The sequence below is a fragment of the Berghia stephanieae genome, chromosome 1 (assembly GCF_034508935.2).
Source record: "Berghia stephanieae isolate SIO BIC M18660-M18661 chromosome 1, UCSD_Bste_1.3, whole genome shotgun sequence".
Lineage (NCBI taxonomy): Eukaryota > Metazoa > Mollusca > Gastropoda > Nudibranchia > Aeolidiidae > Berghia > Berghia stephanieae.
Genome location: NC_088360.1, coordinates 66,433,295 through 66,460,322, shown reverse-complemented (window position 1 = coordinate 66,460,322; position 27,028 = coordinate 66,433,295). Strand labels below are relative to the sequence as shown.

Here is a 27,028-nt window from a genome sequence, read left to right as displayed (position 1 = left end):
ATCACTGCCGTTTTTGGGACGTCTTCTGGAGCGACTGGAATTTGGTGGTATCCTCTGACAAGGTCGATCGAGAAGATGATCTTACCGTCTAAGTTTGCTGTAAAATCATGAATGTGTGGGACAGGATATCGATCTGGTATAGTAGCATCGTTAAGTCGACGAAAATCACCGCAGGGACGCATTGTGCCATCAGCCTTGGGGACCATGTGTAATGGGGAAGCCCAAGGGCTCTTTGATTTTTGAATTATGCCCATTTTCTCCATTTCCAAAAATTCCTTTTTTGCACACAATAGTTTTTCTGGAGCCAGGCGACGAGCACGTGCGAATACTGGGCGACCTTTGGTTGTGATGAAATGTTGCACGCCATGTTTCACAGTTGCCGTTGAAAATGTTGGTTGAAGTAGTTCTGGATAGTTATTCAATAATTTTCTGAATGTATTGCAGTTCGGCTCGAGTGGTGAGAGTTCGGCGTTTGCGCAAACTGAACTTACTGAACAAGGTACGTGCGAATACGTTTCAGCGTCGATAAGGCGTCGACACGAATATCCACAAGCAGATTATGATGACGTAGAAAATCTGCTCCAAGTAGGGGACGCTTGACGTCAGCTTTGATAAGTCGTGCATTGAATGAACGCGATCCAATACGTATGTTGGTTTCAAAGCATCCGTATGTTTTTATTGTAGAATCATTAGCAGCTTGTAATGCGAGATCAGAGGAACCCAAGCTTTTGTCTGATGCAGAGGCGGGTGTGACAGATACTTGAGCTCCACTATCTACTAAAAAACGTCGGTTTGAATTTTCATCGACGACGATGAGTTGGAGGTTTTTTGATCTGGGCGCGTTGGCTGAGTAAGAATCCGGGTCGACAGCAGAATTTACTGTTGACCCGGCTTGGCGTTTCCCTGGTTCTTCTTGTTTTTCTTGAATGAATTGAAGAGTTTGCATATTTGTACACATCGACGGGCATTTGAACCAAACCGTTGATGGTACCAGCAGAGGGAATCTATTTCACTGGTCATGGTTGGTGTGTCAACTTCACAAGTAGTATGAGAAATTGAAAAGGAGTCAGAGTTTGAGTGAGCAGCGTAGAAAAAATTGTCAGCTTCTCTGGCAAGTGCCCTGTAATCATCCAGGTTGGACGAGTTTGCTAATGGAAGTCTGATGTTTGCTGGAAGTTGTCTTAAGAATAACTGTCTGAAGAGAAGACAGGGCTTGTGTTTGCCGAGGAGCACTAACATCCTGTCCATTAACTCAGATGGCTTTAAGTCGCCCAAACCATTCATGTTGAGTAGAGATTCCGCTCTCTCTGTTTCCGAAAGGCCGAACGCAGACAGCAGGAAGTTTTTCAGTATTTCATATTTACATTCCTTGGGTGGTGATGATAGAATAGCAAGGGCTCTAGTTGCTGTGTCTGAGTCTAAGGCAGCCACTGCATAGTAGTACTTTGTTTCATCGCTTGCTATATCGCGTAAGGCAAATTGTGCCTCGCTTTGTGCAAACCACGCTGAAGGACAAGTGGTCCAGAATGTGGGCAATTTCAATGCTACGGCGTCGATAGACATGTTTATTATTATTATTATGTTCTTGTGAAGAGTTGAACTGGTAAATAGTAATAATAATAATATATACCTATCTCTTAAGTTGTTTTAAGTCGGGGTCACCAATGTAGCATCTACTTTACTGGAAACAACAAACAATGAAAGCAATGTGTAGTGAATTTTATAAATTTAATGAGTTCTCTCGTGTTTACGTTTTGTCTGATCTGACGTGTAGAGTAGTCTTGCATTCAGCAGTATGTGGTAAGTCTTCGTAGTTCGTAGGAAACGGAGATCGCCACACTCCATCTATTAATATATCTATATATTAATCTATCTATCTGTCAATCTATCTATCTATATATCTACCTCTATCTCTTTTTCAATCTCTCTCTTCTTTTTTCACATTTTCACTCACTCTCTCATTATATTTGTTTAAGGACCACCATTTGGTTGATTAGTTCTCATTGCATTATCTCTTAATTCTTAACATAAACGTCTAAGGTTACACTAATTTTTGACATGAGTAGAATTCATTTGACCAAATGAAACAGCGATGTTAATTGATTGTCAACGGAATTTGAGTGATTAATATTCACTAACGTCCTCCTTGCTACAAAATTAAAACAATGATGGTAACAAAAAATATCCTTTGGACAGGACTCTAATCTATTGAAAAGTACTTCCTGCTTAACGTAAGAGACCTGAATACCAATCACAGTGCCAAAATATATAATAGGTTTGTATGTAGGGAAAATTTACTCTTTAGACACAGTCTCTCTATTCCTCTCTATCCCTTCTCAATATATATCTTTCTCATTGTTACATTATCCGGATCGCCAATTATGTGATTAGATCTCATATATGTCAGTCTACAATTAACCTATAATCCTTAAAGCTTCCAGGTATTTTATTTAACGCATAGCATCATTAGGGACACTGCCGCAGTTTATAATTATTTAAGCGGTTTAAAAAAGACAATCGAATTTGCTCATTATTCTTATACTGTGTATTTTTTGACGTAGTCTTTTAGAGAAAAAAGGCCATGGATCCACAATATGTCTATGGAAATTACTCGCTATCCTTTAAATAGGAAGATTGTCTATAACAAAGTAATTTCAGCTAAAAAAAGGACCCGGCTTTCCAATTAAATTAAATAATGTGTGAAAGGGAAGTCTCACTTTGTCTCTCTCTCTCTCTCTCTCTCTCTCTCTCTCTCGCTCTCTCTCTCTCTCTCACTCGATCTCTCACGTCTTGTCGCTCTCTCTCTCTCTCTCTTCATCTATTTCCCTATCTATCTTTCTCCATCTATTAATATATCTATATATCAATCTATCTATCTGTCAATCTATCAATCAAAATATCTACCTCTATCTCTTTATCAATCTCTCTCTTCTTTTTTCACATTTTCACTCACTCTCTCATTCTATTTGTTTAAGGACCACCATTTGGTTGATTAATTCTCATTGCAGTCCCTCTTAATTCTTAACATAAACGTCTAAGGTTACACTTATTTTTGACACGAGTAGAATTCATTTGACCAAATGAATAAGCGATGTTAATTGATTGTAGCCGGACTTTGAGTGATTAATATTCACTAACGTCCTCCTTGCTACAAAATTAAAATAATGATGGTAACAAAAAATATCCTTTGGACAGGACTCTAATCTATTGAAAAGTACTTTCTGCTCAATGTAAGAGACCTAAATACCAATGACGATGCTAAAATATATAATAAGTGTGTATGTAGGGAAAATTTACTATTTAGACACACTCTCTCATTTCCTCTCTATCACCCTCACAATATATATCTTTCTCATTGTTATATTATCCGGATCGCCACTTAAGTGATTAGTTCTCATAGAAGTCAGTCTACAATTAACCTATAATCCCTAAAGATTCCACGTATTTTATTTAACGCATAGCATCAATAGGGACACTGCCGCAGTTTATAATTATTTAAGGGGGGGGGGGGAAATGACAATCGAATTTGCTCACTATTCTTATACTGTGTAGTTTTTGACGTAGTCTTTTAGAGAACAAAGGCCACGGATCCAAAATATGTCTATGGACATTACTCACTATCCTTCAAATAGGATGATTGTCTATAGCAAAGTAATTTCCGCAAAAAAAAGAGACCCGCCTTTCCAATTAAATTAAATAACGTGTGAAAGGGAAGTCTCTCTCTCTCTCTCTCTCTCTCTCTCTCTCTCTCTCTCTCTCTCTCTCACGCTTTCTCTCACGTCTTGTCGCTCTCTCCCTCTCTCTTCATCTAATTCTCTATCTATCTTACTCCATCTTTTAATATATATATATATATATATATATATATAATATATATATATATATATATATATATATATATATATATATATATATATTCATATATATATATATATATATATATATATATATATATATATATATAATATCAATCTATCTATCTGTCAATCTATCTATATATATATCTCTATCTCTTTTTCAATCTCTCTCTTCTTTTTTCTCATGTTCACTCACTCTCTCATTACATTTGTTTAAGGACCACCATTTCGTTGATTAGTTCTCATTGCAGTCCCTCTTAATTCTTAACATAAACGTCTAAGGTTACACTTGTTTTTGACATGAGTAGAATTCATTTGACCAAATGAAAAAGCGATGTTAATTGACTGTAGCCGGACTTTGAGTGATTAATATTCACTAACGCCCTCCTTGCTACAAAATTAAAACAATGATAATAACAAAAAAATTCCTTTGGACAGGACTCTAATCTATTGAATAGCAGTTTCTGCTCAATGTAAGAGACCTAAATACCAATCAAGTTGCCAAAATATATAATATAGTATGTAGGGAAAATTTAATATTTAGACACAACTTTTAACGATTATAGGTTAAAGTAGATTGACTTCTATGATATCTAATAACTTAAGTGGCGATCCGGATACAATAACAATAAGAAATATAGAGATTGAGAGGGCGATAGAGAGGAATAGAGAGAGAGAGAGTGTGTCTAAATATTAAATTTTCCCTACACGGAAACATATATATTTTTGCGCCGTGATTGGTATTTAGGTTTCTTACATTGAGCAGAAAGTACTTTTCGATAGATTAGAGTCCTGTCCAAAGGATACTTTTTGTTACCATCAGTGTTTTAATGCCCATTTTCTATTGTTAAAGCGGTATTTAGTAGGGGGAATTAGGTCCAAACAACCCTTGAATTGTGCAAATCAGGGTGAAAGCCTGGGCATTATATATATGTGATATGGAAAAAATCCTATATTTATTATATAGGAACACTTGAGGTCAGTATTAGCAGATACAAGGTTTTCAGATTAGAAAAATTTCGAAGGACGACAAATTTCTTTCATTTTATGCGTAAACTTGAGGAAGCCTCCCTCTTTTGTCTACTAGTTACATCCGATATCCACCAGTTACTCAGTAATGTTCCTGTGATTTGAGTTGTGACGCACATTTTTATCTGGTTTTATTTTTCCCACGATAAGTAATGCTATATAGAAAAATATAATCTAAAACGCATGTTATGTAAATTTCAGAGTGTTCTATATCGTGTTTTTCATACGGGTCTTGCTACCTTATGCAATTTTCGATTTTACCCAATGTGCACGGTTTAGCTAATTTTATATAAATGAATTGAAGTAATGATATAGTTTACGCAGTTATTTCCTTGTTTTATACTGGAATAGTAAAATTTAAGGTTAACCTATTTCGTTATGATTGATTGCAGAGTGTTCATTCATAAAGATGTTTTTCTATGGGTCTTAGCACACTGTATGCAAATTTTCATGCTTTCAACCCGAATTTTCACGGTTTTAGTCTAACTGAATAGAAATAAAGCTGAAACCTTCCTCTTTAATATGACACCAAATTTAGCTCTGTGCTTTTTTTAATGGTTGAGGTATTAATGCTTGAATGACCCAGTTTAAAAGTAGTCCTTTTCTCAACACGTGACGCAATATACAGATAGATCTATAGGTATTTTTTTTCTGCCATAAAATTGACGTCTATTGGGGTAGGCCTACCTACTTTCATTTAGATTTTCTACGATGACTTTTAGTGCATAGAGCATGTCTCCTGTACCTTCTCCTGGTCTTCTGTTAGGTCTATTTCAAATGTGGAGTGGTGGATAGCTCAGTCAGTAGGACCACGCTCTCCCCGGCCAGATCCAGTGAGGTAGCACCTCGAAATTTGTATTCTCTATTGTCCTCTGGCACGTTCCTATTCACTTTAATTCTTGTTTGTAAGCTATCTTTGATCATTTTGATTCCTGCAACCACATTACACAAAAAGATTTGTACCGATATAGATCTAGAATATATGTTAAGTTCGTGTTAATTCTACTACATTTGGCGATGTAATGAGTTGATGACTATTGGGCATTAATATATAAATTTTCCTTATAATATAGTAAAAACCTGATACAAATATCTATAACGGTTTTAAAATGAGAGGTCTTTTGAAATCAGGGAAAAACTTTATGGACACTGTAAATCTATTACTACAGACAAGTTAAATTTAAATCTAGCGTATACAGACACCCGGAGTAGAAAATTGGAAAAAGACTTGCACTTCTAAGAAGATTAATCAAATACACCAACAGTCACGGTGAGCTGGTGAGGATGATGATTGTGGACTTATGTTAAGAAGTCCCCATAAATATCGCTGAATTAAGCTACACAAAGTGCACACAAACTACAGGTCTTTCAATCTCCTTAAATTATACCGAATCATCGTGTGTATAGGTTGTGTGCCTTGAAGAATCATACTATGTCGTGATAAATCAACATTAAACACAAGAAGACGAGAACGAAGGTGTAAGAGTCTGCATGCTTTATTTTTGTTTGCAGACGAGGATTCACCGCGGAAACTAGAACCCTTGTGAGTATCAATAGCCTTCAATCTTCCCAGCTATGGTATACTCATTGTGGTGTATTGATAGCATGTCTGACCGGCAATCAGGTCTGAAATTTGATCCCCTATCAAGACAAGCTGACATTTTGGGTTTTTCTTTTCTTCGTGTACTTTTTATTTTGCTTTGTTTGGCACTGTTTTATATACACCTTTTCTGATATTTATCTTAAGCCAATGTCTTCTCTCCTAATTTGTAACTTTGATGCTTTGGTATAGTTTTTCCAAAAATATTTATTGGCGACGTAACTAAACAAGAAACAAGAGCAGTGATATTGGAATTTTGAAGGGGATATAATATTATCAATAAGTCGATCGCACATTGAAGGATCAGTTATTGTTTGAAGTATCTTGACGCCCAACAATTTTTGACCCATCTTTCCAATCCGCGGTGTTTGATAATTATTGAAAATACATTTTTTAGACCAGAACATCGTCCGACTAAGATAGCGACCAAGCGTTGCTATTTGTTAAATGCTCCAGTATGCGAGATAAACTCTTGATATACCCTGATGAATCTAAAAGACCAATAATTTGTAAAATATATTAATATAAAATACGAATTGCATTCATACACTTAATATCAGCTTAATTCAGACCAACATTTAAATAGTTTCTTTAATGCCAAAGAATTTGCGAAACTCTTGCCTATAGCGCGTGCTAATGTTGTAATAGACAAAAATGTTAACGCTGGAATTGATGCTTTCCATGATGAAACTACATCCGTAAATGACGTAACACAGATTATGGTAAGGAGCCATGTGATCGATGTCTGGCAAAAACTGTCGGACATACGGTATAGCCACACCGGGAATATTACATATGATAAATACTATACAAATTATTGTAATCATTTTCACCAACTTTTTCTCTTTGCTGTTAGCTGGGATTGACTGCTGGGTTTTACTTTCTTGTTTTACTGAAGAGAATGCAATTTGGTCGGAGAAATTTGAATCTGTCTTTCCATTTTTTGATCCACCCGAACTGCTGACATTTGCACGCCAATTTGAAGATGACTGGACGCGAGATATTGTGAGTTTAGTACACACCATTACTATAATCATCGAAGCAGTCGAAGAAATGAAAATATTCACATAATTTGAAAGGTCTTCAAATAACTTGTAATTTGGACCAAATATAACCATTATGCGAGTTATATTATCAATCAAGTCTCTTCGCCAATGAAGCTGACGTGTCAAAAACACCGGTAAGTAACTGACAATGAAGTAAGCTATGACACAACAGATAACAATCATTGTACGTTGAGGGGAAAACCAAGACTTGACTTTAAATGGAAAGACAACACACATGCAACGTTCGAATGCGATATATGCTGTAATCCAACAAGTCATCTGTACGAATATGACGTGAGGCCATCCGGCAGCCACATACATCAGACTCACAGGATCCCATGACAATTTGGGCAAATCTAGTAAGCTTATCAGGGTCAGAAGACTCATTGCTAAGAGAGATATAACTCCTCCAAAATCAGTGATTGCTAATCCGAAAAGACTTATGTTACTGCTTTCACTGAAGAGTCCCATGCGTTTAAAAACAATCATGTTAATGATATTTGCTATCATTCCGAATGTGGTGATGGTGCTTATTACGCCCACATACAAAACGAACTGCGTGAGTCGAAACTCATCGTCGCTGATGATTTTCCTTTTCCATTCTTCCGATATTGTTTGATTTATGCTATCCATGTTTGTTTTCACTTCATGCATAGTTATATGGGCCTTTGAGACTGACACTAATACTAGTACCTGGATGGGATATTGTTTTTTTTTTAAATCGATAAATAAATCGAATGGTCATGGATTCTAACTCATGTAGAGCAGTAGAGGTTTTTTGTTATGAATTTGGAGTAGATTACTATAGTATCAGTGTTATCAAAAGCTGACTTTAAAACTATAGTGGTTTGCAAAGTACCTAACACGTGTCAAAAAGTGGATTAAACTAAATATAAATTAACAACACCTCGTAGCTACTTAATTATTTTTTATAGGTATCTACATTTTGTACACATCCATTTTTTTGTCGAGCGATTGTCTTTACTGTTATCTATTTCTCGTTTGCCCAACTATCTGCAAAAATCTGAATGAAATAAACATAATTGTTATCAAAGGTGAACAAGTGCAGACAATCTTGTCTCAATATCATTATCGCATGCTATCATATTGAAATCAATACCCTTTGAATTCAAAAGCTTTATTGATGTAAGTAGGATGTATTATCTCAATTTCGCAAGTTCAAATGACATTAAATAACCTGCTCCCTCTCTATTTGATAATAGTGTCAATACAACAAATGACTCAAAATGCTAGTTTTGATATGGCAATTTGAAGACTGCTAGCATGCTCAAATACATTCTAGTATTGATTCGAAATCCACCAAAAGAAAAATGCCAATGGGCCATTTTCCTCAGTCAAGATACACTCTGAATAATGTCTTTTAAAACGATGATCGTATTTGACGAATGTCTATCTAGACAAGGTTTTGCGTTATTATTTTAAATTTTAGTAATGTCATATCATTATTCTATGATAAATAATTAGACATCATCTTTTGTCATTCTAATATGTTTTTTTTTCCAAAGCAAGTAGTTTTTCATTTTCGAAATGTCTAATATTTCAATATAATGATCCACTCATATTTTATACAATAAAAAGTATAAAAGGAATCTAATGATATAATGAGTAAATTATAGTGCAAAACGTTAGTTAAAACGTTAGCTTTCTATATCAGCCCACATTTACTTCACTTATTGGGATCAAAATAGAAATCGCACGACAAATTACATGCGCCAATCATAATAATTTAAAGCAATTTAAGGGCACATAAATTTAAACAATTTTATTCAAGATCTCACCGCGTCAGTGGTATCATGTCGGTTTAAACCAAGTAAAGGGAATTGATTCTGAATATTAGAAATGATCAGAGGTACCTTTTGTGGGTTCTTAAAAGACACTGCAATAAAAAACTGTTATTCAACTTTAATATCGTAGTTTTGACCCGTACTTGAAATTCATTTTTTTCGCTTGGATCACATTTTGCAGAGTATGATATGTGAGGATATGTGCTCTTGTGATATGACACTCGCTTTCGGATCGGAATGTCCTGGGTTCGAACCTCGCTCAGCACATAGTTCAGTCCTTGGAAAAGGCTCTTTACTCACATTCTCTCACCGTACTCAGGTGTCAAATGAGTACCTGACCGTTAACAGCGTTTTCTATCCTAAAAATTGCAATGTCGTGTCCCGTCCTACATGTTAAATGTTACTGTTGACCAGGGCCCTTGTAAAGCGCTTTGAGCACATTTAGTGGTTATTGCGCTATTTAAAAGCTCAATTATTATTATTATTATTATTATTATTATTATTATTATTATTATTATTATTATTATTATTATTATTATTATTATTATTATTATTATTATTTTATTATTATTATATTATTATATTATTATTATTATTATATTTTTATTATTATTATTATTATTATTATTATTATTATTATTATTATTATTATTATTATTATTATTATATTATTATTTATTATTATTATTATTATTATTATTATTATTTATTATTATTATTATTATATTATTATTTATTATTATTATATTATTATTTTATTATTATTATTATTATTATTATTATATGTTCGAGAGATATGGGAAAGCACAAGTGAGCTTAGTTGTTACTTTATCTGTTCTTATTTTGATTTGATGAGAAATTCCAACAATTTCACAACATTCATTTGAAAAATGCAAAACCGATGAGTTTCGAAAACGTAATAAAGATTACATAAACCTGTTGGAAAAGCGAAACTATGGGGAATTCATGGTTCCTCATTGACCTGCTGACCAAGCTATCGACATGGATACATTTTTACTTTTATCTTATTGTATGAGTCTCGAGTTATTCAATCCACAGACAGTGCATGCAAACACTTAAGAAAATTATGTCAGTCAGGGTCTCTCAGCCCAATGAATTTTATTGGCCGCACACTGAGAGTATTTGTGAAAGTAACTGTTGCATATGTTGTAAACACCATTCATCTAAAGTTTTAGATAAAATACTGGTCCATTATCACATTTTATTTGTGTGGTGGGCCTTGATTTATAGGCCCTAGTCACTTGTTCCGATCCGGTTAACCTGTGTTCCAAATGTGACACACCGTTGTGCTAATTAGGACACCCAGTTGTGCCACTTCGGACCCCCTTTGAGCAGTAAGACAACCCATGTTTCAACCTGCATTATTATATTATTACCATTACAATGCTTAAGTAGTGGCATTTAAATACAGACAATGACATTTAAGGGTTACTTTGCTGAAAATGTTCATAACAAATGTTTAACGTATCCATTATTTTTTTTAAATATTAGATTTGAAAAGTTTAAACTTTAAAAATGTGTTTATTGAACTATTAATACATAAAAAGTCAAAAGTAAGGGAAATAATGGTACTGTCAGTAATTGTTGCTGACGTTTTATCTTATATTACTTGGGGGGGGGGGGGTATCTTAAAAAGAGCTATTGATTATTTCTTTAAAAATGATTTATACAAGTAATTTCTTCATATATCTTGCAACTAGGCCTAGATTATGTTGATGGTGGATTAATCATAACCTTAGCTGATGAATCTCTGTCTAGATTGGAGCAACCGGGTGTCCGTTTGGAACAACTGGAAAAAAAAGAAGAAAACTAGCACCAGTCTAAAGCTGCGAAGAAATTATTTTTTTTACATGTGGTTGAATTTGTTTAATGCCACTGACTTTTAGGGGACGGGGGGGGGGGGGGGGGGGGGGGGGGGGGGTGGAGACGAGGAGGAATATAAACTTTAGCCGAATGTCTGATTTAATACAGCTGGATATCTGGATTGGGTCAACTGGCTGTGCAAGCTGGAGCAACCGGGTGTCCATAGTTGAACAAATGGGTGTCCGAATTGGAACACCCCGGTGTCTGCATTGGATGATTTGGTGGAAACGTTTTCAATATCTATTTAATGAATGATTTTCAAAAAAAAAAATGCATCCTATACTTATTATTGAATCAAATGCACTTGTTTTGCAAAATTTGTTGTTTTTTTATTGCTGCTTTGACTGCAAGATACCTCAAATTCGTGAAACAGTGATATGAGAAGTTCGTACCCGATCTTCAGAGTGAGACAATGATTTTAAGAGAAGATTGAAATAATACGAACACGCTCTGAAAGTGGCTTAGATATAGCGTGCATTTATTTCTGGCTGTGTTCAATCGGAACTCAGCTCTATGTCATAACTCATATCAAAAGTAGGCGTTAAAATAGGTGAATTGTAAAGGGTGTCCTACTTGGAACACTGTCCGGATTGGAACACCCAACCCAATCGTATATTTTATCCAAACGAGTCGAAGAAACATTTCCGTGGTTTTAGTTTTGACTTGATAATTTAAAATAAGGAACTGTGTTTTCAGTCCACCAGTGGACTGAATACACAGCGGTGTATTCAGTCCACCGGAAAAGGTTATTATTATACGGGCTAAACTGTTTGCCCGAGCGCGAGAAGGCAAGGTGGCCGGCTGTTTTAGCACAGCGTAACTGTAACCGGGGTGGGATTAGTTAGGTATTCGAGCTCCTTTCTCGGCATAATATTTACTTTATCTCTTTCTTTTTTTTTGTACTCTCTTGGCAAAAAAATTCTTAATTTTCAATTTCAACACGTTGACACCATTCCTGGTTTGAAGGACGTTTAACATTTTTTATTTATTTACTTTCACTCAGATTTAATATTATTATTTTTATTTAAAACACAGTGAGACGTCAAAATGTATTGCCTTGTGCATTCCTTGTACGTAACAATATGAGTCAGGAGATAAAGGAAACAAAAACGAACAAACAAAATTTTTAAAAAATATATAAAGAAGAAAGAAAACAAAACAAAAAAAATGTTAAGAGGACAACTTTATAATTATAGGCTCTTGAATATGTTTGAGGATTGTGTGTGTGTGTGTGTGTGTGTGTGTGAGAGAGAGAAAGAGAAAGAGAGAGAGAGAGAGAGAGAGAGAGAGAGAGAGCGAGAGCGAGAGGGTGGGGTGGGAGAGATTAGAGATAGATAGATAGGGCTAGTAGAAAGGAAGAAATGGGATACATGTCAAAAAATTCTTAATTTTCAACTTCAACACGTTGACACCATTCCTGGTGACTTGAGAAGTTTTATTGATTTACTTTTACTCACTTTCAATATTATTATTTTAAATCAGAACACAGTGAGACGTCAAAATGTATTACCTTGTGCATTCCTTGTACGTAACAATAGGAATCAGGGGAAAAACGAAACAAATACAAACAAACAAAAAAAAAAAAAAAAAAAAAAAAAGAATACAAAAAGTTAAGAGAACAACTGTATAGTTATAGGGTCTTGAATATGTTTGAGGGAGCGTCAGAGAGAGAGAGAGAGAGAGAGAGAGGAGAGAGAGAGAGAGAGGGGGGGGGGGTGGGGGTGGGAGAGCGTAGAGATAGAGAGAAAGATAGATAGGGCTAGTAGAAAGGAAGAAATGGGATACCAATACCATTAAAAAACACAGGCGTGCTCGAGGTCGGTGTTCGATGTGAAAAATGACCAAATATAACATTATTTGGGCAGACAATACTAAAACTTTGATCTCCTTGGAAAAATCATCGGTTTTGATAATCACAAAAACCCTTTAAAAAAAAAAAAAAAAAAAAAAAAAAAAAAAAAATATATATATATATATATATATATATATATATATATATATATATATATATATATATATATATATATATATATATATATATATATATATATATATATATATATATATATATATATATATATATATATATATATTAATGTAAATTTTCACTCACATTTTTTGCCGAGACGACTCGTTTCTGTGTTTTTCCTTTAATTCACACTTCTTCAGTCGGCATAATCCATTCTGTCATGTCCGTAGAAAACTCCAAACTAAAGTTGTTTCTCTGTGTAGTGGTGATTAGTTTTTATGTGTATTGTGATGTGCTCTCATGTTTATATTATGAGTGTGTGTGTGTGTGTGTGTGTGTGTGTGTGTTTGTATGTGTGTGTGCGTGTAGGTGTGTTGTGTGTACATGTGTGTGTGATATTGTAGTGGAATGTGGTTGCGGCGGGGGGGGGGGGGGGGGGGGGGAGGGGAGAGGGGGAGGAGGGTATAATAGGGTCGGGAAGGGGGGGGGGGGGTTATTTGGCCTTTAGCGTTTTGAGCTTGAATTTGTTAGAGTGTCTGCACATTGTCATCAGTTCAGATCTTTTGTTTAAGGTGCTATTGTTTCTGTGGTTGTGTAGTAAAATCTCCAGTTTCTCTGTCAGGCATAAATTGCATTTTCTAGCACCGCATCTGTAGGGGCTGCTTTGCTTGACGACCTCCCAGGTTATTGTTGGTGTTTTTTGTGTGTTTATTTGTTCCCAATAATGCATTGCTAATTTGGTGCTTTTTGCTTTGCTTTCATGTGTTATGTAGGCTGTGTGGTTGTTGTATCGTGTTTTGAATGGGGGTTCTGTGCTGCCGATGTATTGTGCTGCGGTGTTGTCAGTGGTTATGGTGGCTTTGTAGACTATGGCGCTTTTTGGCAGTTTCCTTTAAGAGGGCAATTGTCTTTCTTTCTGCAGTTACAGTTGTCTTTATTTGTATTGGTGTTGTTGGGTTCGGATATGATTTGTCTGTTGTGGTTGGTAATGATCTGTTTCATGTTTTGTGCACAGCTGTAGCTTATCTTGACGTTGTTTCTGTTGATTATTTTGTGCAGACGGTGGTTCTTCGGGAAGTGCTTATCGATGAGTGCAAGGAACTGCTTGCCGATGTTTGAAGTGATTGCGTTGTTGAACGGCGGGTTGAACCATATTATGTTCCTTTTTCTGTTTTGTTTTGGTGTTGTGGCGTGTGTTAAATTTTTGTATTTCAGTGTTGAGTTGTGTCCGCTCTGTTTGAGTGCCATTTCGTAGTCTTGTTTTGTTTCGTTGAATATGTTTTCATTTGAAGAGAGGTTGTTTCGTACCTACAAGTACCCACCAACACTCATATATATATATATATATATATATATATATATATATATATATATATATATATATATATATATATATATATATATATATATCAAGGATTACCATACTGAAAGGATTGACATGTGGAATCTTCAGCCCCCGCTAGTGGGGGCCATTGGTTGGATAACGATTTCAAGCAAAACTACTACTTTTCTGCCTTGGTAGAATTTCCTTGAATGCGCAATAACTGATTCTGTTCTTATAATTTCGGTACTTTATAAGAAATTGGTTAATTCGCGACCATAAGTTTTAAATGATATTTCTTATTTCTTGAATGATATGAAAATATATAAAAAGTAGTGAACTATCAACAATTTTACTGGAAAGTATGAACTATTTTTTATGACGCCCTCTTACAAATTGAGTGATTGGGTTTGTTTTCATTTTTTTAAATCGAAAGTACGAATCTGCTTTCAATTCCTTTTAATAACTAGATAAATCTATGGCTAATTTATCGAACCAGAATCTTTGAAAATCGGTAAGTACCAATAATAATTGCGTAATAATTATTATTTAAGAAATGTTTAGAATTAGCATCTGGCTGTAGTTCCTGCAGACGATAGTTGGACCCGTTGTCGTGCTTGCTCTGTCGAGTCGCACAGATATGGTGATCAGACTCCGACATCCTGATTCGGATTTGTTTCTTATTTTATTATGGCTTGTGGCTTTATATTTATATATTTTTTTCTATATGGTTAACTGATAAATATTGACTTTATTGTATTAGTCTAGTGTATAAGTCTAGAGGGCCCTTTGCTCGTCACGTCAACTTCACAACTTGAACAGTCCTTTCTACTACTATCTAACAACAGTTGCTAGATAGATAGTAGTCATTGCTATTGCTAGATAGCTAGACTAGAATAGTTAGTGGGTCTGATATGATGGAACTTGGACTCTGAATATATAGTTATGCCCATTACATGGATCTGGTGTTGCTGATATGACTGTCAATCGTATGGGACTAGTACTCTGAATATATGGTTTTGCCTCATTAATGAAAATGATCTGAGATGTTACTGTTACAACAGTTACACTCACCCAACTCAATCACTCTAATTATCTCTGTGACTATGGGAGGGAATTATGGATCCATTGACTGAAAGGGTTGTACTAGTAGTCTGAATATATAGTTTTATCTCAATGATATGAGAAGTAACTCTATTAATTAACCCTTGACTACATGGAAAGTACGATGGATCTGATTCTGATGCTACTCATTGACTGTAAGGAATGAACTATAGTATAGTAGTCAGATTTTTTATGAATGGCGCATGTTTTTCTAGTTTTTTCTCAAATGTCCTTCTATCAAAAGTTGTAAAACTTTGTGTCAACCTCCGAATCAATTTCTATTTACTGAATAAACATTTTGGCCCGTATTGTGATGCCATATCACAAAAAAAGATTTCTTCTTCACGACCTATAAAAATCTACTTTAAAACCCCTGTCATAAAATTAGAGATTTTACTCTGCTAAAAATGTAAACATTTTCACACCACAAAGTAAGATGAATTCATCGTTTTTCAAAATAATCTTGTGACACGGTAGTTCCGGCTAGTGGTTATGAGTTCATATCATACTATTTTCCGAATAAAAGCAACACACATTAACTGTTATTAATTAACAACTAATGTAGTTTGCATCCCATTTTGAAGTTGTAATTTATTGCTTTTTATTTACATCACGTCACAATTACCGAAGACTGATATGAATCTCTAGCTTTAACTCATTTGAACTAGTGATTAAATACTCAAAATTGTCAAATTAACAATGAATGTTTATATTTAACTTTGAAAAAATTGTATCTATGCATGAACGTTTCACACAGCATTTTAAGTTTTCTTTTAAACCTATAATCTCTTAAACAATACGATATCATACGGAATCTCTATCGGTTCCTCTCTTGTAAGGCTGCGAAAAGAAGTCCGCTTTTATCTATCGATAAGTCATTAATTAAAGAGGACAGCTATGGAATTGGAATTTCACAATCAACCCTCAGTTTTGCATGTTATTGTTGTTGAACATAAGCACATATTTGTGGAAACATTGTATCCTAAATTGATGAATTTCTACTTTTGACTGGTCTACATTAAATTTATGTAATCCTCTTTGGCATAAAGAACAAGCTATTTCTCAAAAATTTGAAATCAAAATAATGTTGGAAGCGCGTAATATTCACTTTCATTTGTATTCATCAATAACGTATATTGATTGTTATAAAATGTAAACATGTCTGTCGTTCCTTCATATTCGGATTCTGTACGAACATCATATAAGTTTCAATTAACCGAACATTCCATTTTAACAAATTCTGTCAAAATGGATAAGCGGAAAATAATCTTTTTGACACTATAATCATATTTAGATTCCAATACTTACTAGTTATCAATTTTAATATAGCTGTAATAAGCGAAATTCTTTCCTATTGTTTTAAAATTCGTGAAAAAATATATTTTACTAGGACAAAATGATCCAGAGGTTCATACACATTTTTGCAGCTGTACATTGTGAACAGCTGAGAAAAAGAAGAAAAAGGTGCGCCCCTTATTGTATCCCTTAGTAGATATTTTGGTATTCATCTTTTTCTTGGGATCATCCTCCGCAGATTACCTCCCTTTGTTGATATTTTACATCTCCTTTCCCCTTCATCTAATTGTTCACCTTCATCTTCATCATCATTTTACATGTACATTCATTAATCAAGCTTCTAAAGAAATCATCCTGAATCAATCACTATAAGATCAGTTTTTAGAATATCTAACTACTCATCCTTTCCGTTTCTTGGCTACTCCTATTCACTGCTGATAATAATAATAATCATTAAATATTTTTTTGGACCCAGAATTCACAATCACTCTCTAAAAAGGTAGATCTTGCCATATAATAATGCCCCTGCTGTTATTTTGGTTTGAATTTTATATATTTTTTGTTGGCCCCCACTAGCGTTGCCTGAAGATTCCATATGATTGTCCTTTCACTATAGTTGTCCTTGATAGATATATATATATATATATATATATATATATATATATATATATATATATATATATATATATATATATATATATATATATATATATATATATATATTTATATATATGCAAAGAAAGATGACTCTACGTTCTTTTAAGGACTCAAAAACAATGGTTTGATGGCGCTTATTGAGGTCGTTTTAGCGCTAGTAGAATGGAAGAAGTGGGATACCAGTTTTAAAAATCCTAGTTTTACAAGACATGATAGACAATGAACAATAGACTAGCCCTACAAAACAAAGGACAAGGGATGATTTTGAAAGAAAAGGATGTTGGAAGAGGACAAAGTCAATACTGCCCGGGTCGGGGGGTGGGGGTGGGTGGGAGGGTGTACAGGCGTGGTCGAGGCCAGTGATCGATGTGAAAAGTGACTAAATTGAACCTTACTTGGGCAAACAATACTAAAATTCTGATCTCCTTGGAAAAATCATCGGTTTTGATAATCACAAAAATTCTAACGGACTCGGAAAAATTAAAAATAGATATAAATATTAATTTAAAATTAATTATAGAAACATTATTCTCTGTGTAGTAATTTTGGTCAAATTGGTCAGGCCAATGGCTATCTGGCAGCCACTGTAAGAAACTCGAGCATCTCTCAATCAAGACTTTCCGAGAGTAAATAAAACGCTGTAAATGATATTATTAAGCCGTCAGATTGTCATAAATTTTATGCCTGTCCATTTATGATGATGCCTAACCTACAATAGGCTAAGCATCAATGTCGCCAGTATTGACTAAGGTAAGTATCGACGGTATTTGGTCCTTTTTAAATATTTTTATTTCCGGTGGACTGAATACACAGTTCCTTAAAATAAAGTATATTTTCCTCATGGGATCAATCCATTATCGTGAACTGAAGACACACAGCCACCTTAGATATTTGCCTATCACTTGAAGCAACCAACCAACTGACCCTTAGCATTAATCACAATCTTAACACAGATGATTGAAAACAATGCATAGCGTTTTTAGGAATTGCAATGCAATTCCTTCATCAGTGAGTCAAAATATTGTGAACAATAGATAGAACCAAATTGACGTAACTCAGCTCTGTGTTATTGTTTTTTGTTTGTTTTTTTTTAGGTCGTTTTTAAATGAAATTTTCTCTCTAAATACTATCAATCAGACTGTTGTTATAACATGCCTGACCGTTGTTTTTGTTGGCTCTTACATTTACGTGATTTGAGTGATTTTTATCTGACATAACGCCTGGATTTTAATACCATCTAATTTGTGATAATCTTGTGGTTTTATTGATATACATTTTAACGATTTCTAACAGATGATTTTTTTTTAATTTTCAAAATTTAATTAAGGATTCTCTAAAGTCAGACATAGTTTTAAACTGCCATTTGTTCACAGCCATATTGAAAACTTTATTCACTGTGCTTTATATTACAACTTTTAACAACTACGTGCACATTGATCTATTTATAATAACAATGTTATGAACAGACTCAGAGCGTAACCATCGTTAACTAATAGTCTTGAACATTGATAAATAAATCTCGGACGATCATTTAATTATGGTTTGTATTTTATTTCCAATGAGGCACGAAGTAAAAAAGATTATAACTGATTTAATTATACATGATCAATTTTTATATTTGAAAAGTGTCATAACATTATTTTTTGATCGATGAAGACGTCTGAAAAGTTTTATAGTAATAGAAAGATTAATAATTGAAAAGCCGCAAGACTGCACCCCCCCCCCCCAATTCACACAGAGTAAATAATCATCTTCGTTCCCAGCAATGAAGCCAAACACAATAATCTACATGTCTGGGTATCAAATTGTATTGGTATTGAAGAATGGTCCTTCAGCAATGGAAATACCAACACTATCGTTGCTGGAGAATAGATGTGCTTCACACCGATCAAAGAAAACAACACATATACCTACTGCCCCTCTCAAAAGTAAGTTCAGTAAAATAATTCAAATTTAATCAATTTATCATGAATTGTATATAAGGATGTTAAGACAATTTTCATTACAATTAACAGAATTACAATAACAGGAAATAGAATCACAATAATACAGCACATTGAAAAAAAAGGACATACTTGTTAGGGCATCGAAATAATGTTTGTGTTAGTATGTTGTGTATCCACCCTGTGCGTTCTTCAATATCCTTATACTGGACACGTAATCTTCGCTCATTTCATTACACGGGTCTATTAGTAGCTTGAACATGAACATCAATTCGGCGTATTTTAGGGATTTCATGCGCTTCTAGTTGATAAGACTCTAAACGTGCTCAATTGGGTTTAGGTCAGGACTTACCACTGACCACTTCATTGTATCGATACGTTGCTCATATAAAACAGTTTACTAACAAGTGCTCAATGAAGTGGGTTGTTATCATGTACGAATACATACATTTTATTGTTATAATTGTTAAAGAAAGGAAAGAAAACATATTGTACAAGAACTTTAACAATGTGCTCTTGAGAAACCATTTTTCCTTCAATTCGAACCAAAAGCGTTTTGAGCTAATGTCTCAGCGTCCATGACGGCGAGTCCACAGCAGTCTGTTTATTTTATGATTGATAGAAAGTAAGGGACATATTGCTGGCCTTCATGCTTCAATCCAGCATCTTAGAACAAATATGAACAGTTTGTGAACTGATGCCATGCTCTATTGCAGTAGAACTAGCTGTTTTTGAGTGATCTTTGTTCATGTTTGTTAATGATTGAACGATCGACATCTTCGGTGGTCATTTTGGACAACCGGGTCTATGCTTTTTTTTTTTAGACAAATCGTTTCCTTAAATTGTTTAACGATTATAGATATGGCTCATATTCATTGAAATATTAAATGTTTTACCAATTGAATGATACGTTTCACCTGCCTTAATTCTATCAATTAATTGGCATCTATCCTTAACAGTGAGTCTTATCATTGCTGATATGGTTATTCGAATTCTTTGATATTGATAATAATCTTCTTTGTAAAGATTCGAATTGGAATAAACATTATATCAAAATAATGCGTTTAAATGGTGTTTGGTAACCCCATACCAGTTTATACAATTTGGTAAGAAAAAGCATATTTTCATCAAAATAGAATTAAAAAATGATTTCTTTTATTTGACAATTTGCGACAATCGATTTTTAAAATGGTTTTAAAAGCATACACTCCCTTAGAAGCTTGCACCAAAATGTATTAAACAATGACCATTTAGAAGGGAATTTTCTCAGCTGTAATAACGAATATGAAAATTATATATCGGGGAGTTCAACAGTCTTATAGGTCCAATTGAAGAAGTGGAACTTACTTTTGTAAGTGACTGTATATATATATATATATATATATATATATATATATATATATATATATATATATATATATATATATATATATATAATATTTAGGTCATCCTAAGCAGCATATTAAAAGGCTAGAATTGGAATATTTTAAACTCTTTTTATCTTAATTCCGAGTCTAATTCTGATATTTTTTACACTTGTGCAACTTCTTGATGATTTACGTAACAAGAGACGTTTTGGAATGAAATTGACTACCGACGTGACTTGCAATTGCACTCAGGGCATCTGCATACGGACCTGGATTTTAATTAAAGTAATCCGGGTCTGCCTGTGGATGCTTTGCGTTCTTTCAATATACTGTAAGAGAGTTAGCTTATACCGGTTACACAAGAGTTCTAGTGGGTAATGATAAATTACTCCAGCAAGTGGGTTTAATGAGTTCACAGTGCTTGTATATCAGTTAAATTTGGTCAATATTTAATGGGTTTAGGATAGTTTTACGTTCCACAGTTAAAGGATTGGTCATTATATTGAGTACTAGAAAATGTCTTTCTTTGATCAGTGTTAATTGGTATTTGGGAATAAAAGCATCAAATTGTAGTTGGTATTTGTTATTTGGGCGTAATGGGCGTAAAAACTGACGTTTACCAAAATAATATTATTTAATAAAAGGCGGACTTAAGCATTAATATTTAGGGATTTAACATTTCGAGTTGAGTATGATTCGCTTTTATCTTTAAAGGGGCCGGCTTAGACTGACATGGGGGGGGGGGGGGGGGGGGGGGGTTCAAAATCAGTAGGAGGAGTGGTTTGAAGGAATTGTGGGAAGAGTTTACAATAGGGTATAAAATAATGTTTCTGATGAAACCGGGATTCTATTCTAGATTCTAGATTCGATTCAATTCTATTCGATTCTACATTCTACTTTACTTCGGACTTCACATTTTTACTGTCAACTTTCTGTGCTCACTATCATTGATTGCAGTTACGGACTTGTAAATAGTCCACCTATATCGAAAATGGTCACATAGACAAATTGACTTAGCATTTGGATTGATTTTACGATTTGAAATGTATGAAACTGATTGAATTAAGACCATGCTATTTGATTTGGATTTCGAATTTATCACAACAAATAAAGGAGTAAGAAACCAAAATTGGAATCTGGACTTTGATTTGAATGTCTTGATGTTGTACATTCAATTATCATCATTGGTCCTTGAACTATATTGTCATTATTCAAATCTAAAACGCAATGTAAAGGAATATCAATACCATCTATCAAAAAGTCACTAAACGATCATTAGCCTTTATACATGTGTGCAACTACGCCACATTACAGGAGGTAATTAATAATAATAATAATAATAATAATAATAATAATATAATAATAATAATAATAATAATAATAATAATAATAATAATAATAATAATAATAATAATAATGATAACAATAGTTATTATTATTATTATTATTATTATTATTATTATTATTATTATTATTATTATTATTATTATTATTATTATTATTATCATTATTATTATTATTATTATTATTATTATTATTATTATTATTATTATTATTATCATTAGTAGTAGTGGTAGTAGTAGTGGTAGTAGTAGTAGTAGTAGTAGTAGTAGTAGTAGTAGTAGTAGTAGTAGTAGTAGTAGTAGTAGTAGTAGTTCTGTTAATAGTTTACTGTATCAACGTTGGGGTGTAAAATCACCACATGAGATAGGGATAGGGTGACTGACATTAATTTCTTATCATGAAGAAGGGGTGTAAAACCACCCCATGGAATATGAATAGGAATATGATTATTGGGATAGGAATAGGGTTAAGGTCGTTCTACAGAAACTTGTCAATCAGTGTCATTATTATCGGTATTGTTTAAGCATAAAATAAAATAAGCTGCATTATCTATTTTTCATCTTTATGATTATCAAGTGTATTCTCTTTTTTTTTTAAACGGGGTTGGGCGAACAAAAATTGTTCCCTTTCGTGAATTTTATGTTTTTTCATATTTTATTAATGTTTTCGAAAAAATCGAAAAAAAATCTAAGCCATTTTTTTTGCAGATTGATATACGGATATCTTACTTAGTTATTTTATCACCTGTTGACTTAAATGATGATCTGGCATTTGGCGCCGGTTTAGCTGAGTTGAACGATTGACTTTTACTTGTAAAAGTAGCTTAAGCGTCATAATTCCTGCTTTGTAAAACAATTCCTCAAAATTTTTATTTATTAACTAGATCTAGTAAAAAGCCAGCAATTTCGCGGGGAAAGAACTATTTTCATTCGATATTGTACCCACCATCATTTAATGAGGGCAGATTGGTAAACAACGTTGTCTGTGTAACTTGGTACATCCTCTGTTGATTTTTCTCTGTGGCCCAACATGAAGTGTTAGCCACTACAGCCTCTGACCCGTGACAAAGCAACATAAGTTGTCGTGTGTAAACACAGGTTGTGGTAAGAAAATCAACTGCGAACATAAACCTGAATTAACAGACGTGGGCAGAGTTGAAAGACGATCCTGGGGAGGCTTTCCGAAAGCTCCTACAAAGGGAAACAACTCAAATAATATTCCCTCAACTAACCCCAAGAAAAAATAAAACCTAGCACCATTAACTAACCCTAATAGTAATAGGAAAATAGGAAAAACAAACGCCCTAGCACCTTTGCCAAGACTTATGGCTAACCCGAACTTAAAAAATCCTCCGATCTCGAGCTAATCCTAATAGAAAAAAAAAACAACCCTCGGACTGCCCTGCACTACTTTTCAATACTTCACATATCAAAATGGCGGCCGAGAATCAAAACAATAGTCAAATTAAGAAATTTTAAACTTTCACAAATCTATCAAGGTTTGTTCTAGAGTTTTTTAAATGCTTCTATTTGACGACAAATTGAATAAATAAACGCATGACAAAAGACCAACGGTGAAAATACAAGTTGAATGAATACTGGGGATGTAGGAGCTTTCAGAATGTCTCCCTGATCCCTGGATCAAGAACTTACCTTACAGTACAGTAGTACAGTACTCTGGTGATCATGTTTTGATTGTTGATTGGTAAAATTGAGAGTTTGCCCATAATTCAAAACTAAGTAATATACACTGATCTAATTTACATGAAAGAAAACGGGTGTCTTGACCACTTTAATCCTGAGGTCAAATGAAAATCTGAAGCAGACGCGAACAGTATCAATTATTCCATCATAATAATATGTCTATTTTTGGTTTGTTCGGGATAGAAACTAGATATATATAATGGGTTTGATCTACATTACATTTCCATGTGCTCGAGGTTATTGGTCACATTGCAAAGTGTGCTCAAAATGACCCACATAGTGAAAAGTGTTCACATTTTAATAATAACCAACGTTACAATTGGTCATTTTGCTCAACATGATACATGGGTATGTTTACAACGTTCATAAACAAAGCAGCGTGTTTAGATACATTGAGAAAACTCCAATCGTTGTACAGCAAAAATTCATGTGATTGATGAATAGGTTGGACGAAAACATGAATATAGATCGCTCCCATTGACAGTTTGCCGATAACGTTGAACTAAAAATTTCCCAGGGCAATAATTATCACATCGATGGCATAAAAACGACAGCAACATTAGCAGTAATATTAGATGCTGTTGTTAATCTGTGAAACTTATTTAAAATTTCTGTAAATCTGAATATCTTAATGTGAACAAGTGAATAATATAATCATGAATGCCACGATTTGCTGAAAAATGCCAATCGGAAAGCTCCTCACTCAGGAATTTCTGTATTGATGTTTATACTGGACAGATAGAGTTGAGGGTGTGACCATAAGTTAAACCTGGGTATTATCCACCCTAAACCATCACATTGAAAGCATCAAAGGAGCAAAAATAATACTTTATGTCATAAATAGATGAAAACTGTTGAAAACTTAGTGTTGATATGAAATCATTAAAGTAATTAAATGTATACAAATAAATAATAATGTGAAATTGAATGTAAGCTTCAATTTAATTACAAAAACAGATCAGATCAACGTTTCGGGTTTCCCCTTTATCAACAAAACAGGATGAATGAAACACCACAGATGACTTCCTGCTGCTGTCACTAATGATTTATACTTATACCGACATTATTTATTATTTTTTGTATTTATTTTCAATTTCATTGTATTTATTTTCAAACAACAGTCTACACGTTTTATATTTCACTTTCTAAACTGCATTACATAGTTCCCCGCCTCCTCCCCACTTTTCACTTAATTAGTTGCACAACCTTTAGAAATATCTCGTATTCTATTTTAATCCATGCTTCCTTACAAAAGAGCATACTAATTTCCTCCCAACCAATGTTTTGTTTATTCATCTTAACTACGCCACTACCACATTATCTCATTCATCTGCGGTGTTTCATTCATCCTGTTTTGTTGATAAAGGGGAAACCCTAAACGTTCATTTGATCTGTTTTGTAATTAAATTGAAGATTACATTCATTGTCACATTATCATTTATTTCTTCGAGCTTCGAGCAGCAACATTTACATTAAGTGAATACATTATTTCGAATGCAACGATTTGCGTAAAAACGCCAAACTGACAACTTTTTACAGTGTCGAAATTGGTTATTTTTGAGAGTGTCAGTGTCGTCGGTACGTATTTTATCATATCTGTTTGAATCAATAAACTTTCAAACTGACTTCAGATTATAAAAGGAAATCAAGTTATCTGTTTATCTCTCTGTAAAAATTACATTTCTGATTTTCAAATCTTTCAGTAGAGTTGTGTGCAGTACAATTTTTTTTTATTGACTCAAATAAGGACACTTTTCTCCACAAGGCTATATTTTTTAAAGAAAGGATTCGTGGAATATATTAATATAGGTGAACTCCTCTGATCGTATTTGTCCAATCGTCTGCTGAACAATGATTTGAAATTGTAAAATTTACAGTGAAGATGTGTTGCCAGAATCATTTCCGGGCACCTCATCTCGATCTCGGTTAATAATTTCTACACAATAGTGTGATAATTAAAATAGATAAATACCTGCTTGTAATTGTCTTTATTTTCCTGCAAATATTGCGGGTTCTTCACTAGCTTCTTGGAGAAATGCAATATTACAACTCATTCCCAAGGGATACAAGCCACGTTTATTTGACAAATAGTGACAGTTCCTTAAGTTACATCCCTTCATCAGTTCCCATTTGCATCTCTCCTTAGACCTCATACCTTATATTTTTATAATGTTATGACCTCTACGAATCACCATCGATCTAAAATGAGACTGATCAGTGACCTGATTGGTTGAACGCCATACATGCATACGGAAATAGAAAGGATTAATCATATATCATAAAGAGAGAATTTTAGTAGAGTCACCGCTTAGTAAAAAAAAATCGAGTTGATTCACATTCGTGTAAATGTTTATTTTTCTTCACAGTTGGTGAAATTGATATCTTTGAAAACATTTGGTCGATTGGAATTCCAATTCGACCAATTGTTGGTCAACCACAGGTCACTAAAATTCAAATAGAGTCAACTACATTTAACAACAACTCGTAAATTATCGATATTTCATAACATCTTTAAGAAAATAAAAACTTTATTATACGTCAAATGATCACGTGTATACTTTTGTTAATATCACCTTGGAGTTATTGCCCTTGATTTGATTTTAGAGGAATAAATACATTCCTCTTTTTAAAATGGCATGCAAACAGCACTTTATTTTATACTACTCAAAAATAAATTTTACTCTTTTGGATGTCAGCAACACTCGTATAAAGTTACAAGCAAATCAAACAATATTTAATTGAGTTATCGCCCATTATGGTAGAGTCACTGAACAGTTCAAAAACTCGACTCGTTTCACACTCGTGTGAAAGTTTGTTTTTCTTCAAATTTAGTCAAATCGATATCCCTGAAAAAATGTTGGTCAATTGGAAATTCAATTCGACCACTTGAAGTTCATTCAGAGGTCACTCACGTTCAAGGACAGCTACGCTGAATAATTAATTACTTCTACACTTTTGATAATATTGAATCTTATAGAAAAAGAAAAGAAATTTTTATTTTTGTTTGATCAATTTACAGATACAGTTTTGGGGAAATTCCTTTAAAGTTTTATAAGCTATTGCCCTTGATATGATTTAAAGACTGTCTTGCTTATCACGCTTT

The 27,028-nt window shown here is 33.8% G+C and overlaps 1 long non-coding RNA gene across 1 annotated transcript in view; it reads left to right on the top strand.

Moving 5' to 3' along the window:
• The window catches only part of LOC144979784 (uncharacterized), a 141,369-nt gene extending 121,913 nt beyond the window's left edge, over window positions 1-19,456 (top strand). Inside the window, exon 2 of the long non-coding RNA XR_013646769.1 lies at window positions 19,332-19,456. This is a non-coding gene — a long non-coding RNA (uncharacterized LOC144979784). The remainder of the gene's footprint in view (window positions 1-19,331) is intronic.
• The last annotated feature ends 7,572 nt before the right edge of the window (window positions 19,457-27,028 follow it).